General features: G+C 54.8%; 1 pseudogene; it reads left to right on the plus strand.

Moving 5' to 3' along the window:
* The first annotated feature begins 245 nt into the window (after positions 1–245).
* On the plus strand, positions 246–3076 carry LOC131383360 (uncharacterized; annotated as a pseudogene).

A 3076-nucleotide genomic window follows, 5' to 3' on the forward strand; every position in this document is an offset into this window, starting at 1 on the left:
GGTGCTTCGGCGAGGGTGAGATGTCTGGTCAGGGGAGAAGCCTGCCTGGGGCAGGGAAAGGGGAGGAGAAGGAGCAGCCTGGCTTGGAGGGGCCCTCAGAGGCTGTGGTGCCCAGGCCAGGTGCTGTGGCTCCCGCTGCCTCCTCCTCTCTCCTCTCTGCCACCCTCCGTCCATCCCCTCCTGCCTGTGCCACTCTTCTCCCTCTGTCCATTCCCCCTGCCCAGCCCCATCTGTCTCCTCTCCATTGCGCCATGTGTCTGTCTTTTCTGTCTCTTTGGGTTGGTCTCTTCCCACATCAGTGTCTGTCTGTCTGTCACTCTGCATGTCCATCTCTTTCTTGCTCTGTCTCTGTCTCATTCTGCACATCCACTCCGGCATCTCTGGGTCCCCACGTTGCTATCTCCCTGGGGGTCTTTGTCTCTTTGTGCCGGGTCTTTTTGCTCTTCTCTCTCTGTGTCTCTCTCTGTCCGTCTCTGCCTCTCTGTGTCTCTGTCTTCCCTGAGGGTGTGTGTCTGTCTGTCCATCCACTGGGTCTCAGAAAACTGAAAATACCCCCTGCGTCCTATTTGATGTGCAGTTGTGAGATTCCCTTTGAATATTGCAGCAGCGAGTTGACGGTTGCCAAGGGAACAGGTCAGGAGAAATGGGGGGACTGAGGGGGGGACCGGGAGCCAGGCGGGGGGGTGTGGGTACGCTTTTCTGTTTTCATCTTCTTTGGCGCTTTCCTTTTCCAAAGCATAGAAAAGGGAGACAATTTAAAATGATTTTTCAAGAATCAACACGACAGAAATAATGGCTCCTAATTGTATTGGACTAAAAGCCAGGCAGGGAGAGTGGCAGTTCCCCCTCCTGTGCCTGGAGGGAGTTAATGGCCAGATTCTGGGAGTGGGGTGATTAGAGGGCCTGGAAGCCACTTTGCCTGGCACCCGGGGCTGGCATCACCTGCAGCTGGCTCCCCCTGCTTAGCTCTGAGCACAATTTCAGACCCCCGCTAAGCCTGGAGCGTCACAGCCGGACGCGAGATGAGGTTTTGTGGCCACACATGGAAGTGGGAGGTGCATTGTACCTCCTGCTGGCCTTTTAGCTGGTGGTCAGGGCCAGAGGCCGGGGACAAGAGATGGGCAGAAGAGGCCAGGCTCTGGCCATTGTCAGACCAGGTACACATTCCAGTTTTCCCAGGCAGCTTTGCAAAAGCATCCTTGCTCTCTCCTCTGCCCAGCACCAATTTGGTCATCATGGGGATTAACAGAGACGATCCCTGCACAGCACCCAGCACGGTGTCACACGGGCCTGGCTGGCCACACACCAGCCTCTGCTTTCCAAGTTAGAGAATGCTGTGAGCTTGGACTGGACTTGAACCATCTGCTTCTGGAGTGGCCGTGGTTGTTTCACTAGCATTTACTCACTTGTACACCAGAGTCATCTGTGAGTAGGATGTGGGTTTGTGCAATAATAATGATTACTTATTAGCTATATAACGAGTAGGAATTATTAATGGACTTGTTTTCTTGTGTCCTTTTCTAAACTGTCTATGTGCCCTTATCCATTTAACCTGCATAGTAAATATTTCAGATAGGGACTATTATTGTTCCCATTTTACAGATGAGGAAATTGAGGAATTCAGCAACTATAATATAGAAATGAAAGTGCAGTGATTGGGGGAAATACAGGGAGTCAGGGGATCAAAGAAGCAGACCCCCCTCTGCTCCCACCACCCTGTTAATGGAAGGCAGAGCCGGAGGGTACCACCAGACAAGGTGTGAGCAGGGTCTGGCGGGGTGTGTGGGTGTCTACTGGGTGCATTGTGCGAAAGTGGGTTTGGAAGGCGGCGCGCACGGACTGTAGACAGGTGTAGAGCTGGGTGTGAGGCCCACCTGGGCGGATTAGGAAAGACCTGGAATGGGGTGAAGGCTCCTTGCAGGGGGGCCAGAGGGCTCGGGAGAGGGCTGAGCGCCTACATCCTCTTCCCCCTCCCAGCTACCGGTGCAGAACTGAGTTGAAGAACAAGGCTGTCACCACCCTGAGGACTTCCAGCCCCACCCAGCCATTGCTTCTGCGGGACCAGACTGCAGGGAGCCAGCTCTTCCCAACAAGAACCCCCAGGAGGGAAGGGTTTCTCCCTTCAGCCACCCGCCCCTCATCCCCCACAGGCAGCCTGAAGTCTATCTTCTGTCCCTCCGTCTCCAGTTGCTTTGACCCCATCTGTCCCCATTAGTTATCCTACCTCTTTCTAAGAGATGCCCAGTGAGGGTGGGGCTGGGTAGTGGTGACCGTGCCACTGCTCTGTCCTGGAGCGTGCATGTGGCTCCATGTAGTTTCTCCTCAAGGTGGAAGCTTCTCCTCTCTTGTCAAGCCCTGGTCCCAGCAGCTCCAAGTGCCAGCTGATGCTGCCCGGGGCGTCTGAGCTGTGTTTCTTACAGTCTGCAGGAAATGTGGTCCTGTAGTCTCAACCACGGGGTGAGAGGGAACCAGTGTTGGAGACGAGACTGGGAGAAGGACACAGGTAGGGGTTAAGCTCTCTGTGGAGGGTGCACCTGCAGAGGGAGGTGGTGGGAGGATAGTATGGGCCCCAGTGTCAGGAGGGCTGCAGTGAAGAGGTGCTGTGGGCCTCGGCTGGTGGGGAGGCCTTGGAAAGGTGGAGAGAAAGGGGCTGAGCACCTCCTGGGGCTCTCTAGCAGCCTGGACCTGTGCCCCAGTGCCTGATAATCGAATTAGGACTGACTGATGCCTTTAAAGACTTCTTTTGGCAACTGGCCTTCCCTCCCCATGGGCCTCCCAGCACTAGGTAGGAGCCGGAGTTTTATAGAGGTGCTCTTTAGTTTTTATATTCTGATGTTTTGGTATCTTGGGGCTTTGCTGACCTTGGAGGGACCACTCCTTCCAGTTCCTAGAGATAGGAGATGTCTCCCTGCCAGCGTACCTTTTATATGCAAACCACCCAGTCCAGAGCCCACACCCAGCCAGCGCCTCTCACACTCCGGACTGCTGTCCTCCTACCCTATACCCCCAGGGCCAGGATCAGACACCCAGGGACAGATCTGTGTCCCAGAGCTCCAAAATTATTCAAATGAATTAA

The sequence above is a fragment of the Hylobates moloch genome, unplaced genomic scaffold (assembly GCF_009828535.3).
Source record: "Hylobates moloch isolate HMO894 unplaced genomic scaffold, HMol_V3 SCAFFOLD_4, whole genome shotgun sequence".
Lineage (NCBI taxonomy): Eukaryota > Metazoa > Chordata > Mammalia > Primates > Hylobatidae > Hylobates > Hylobates moloch.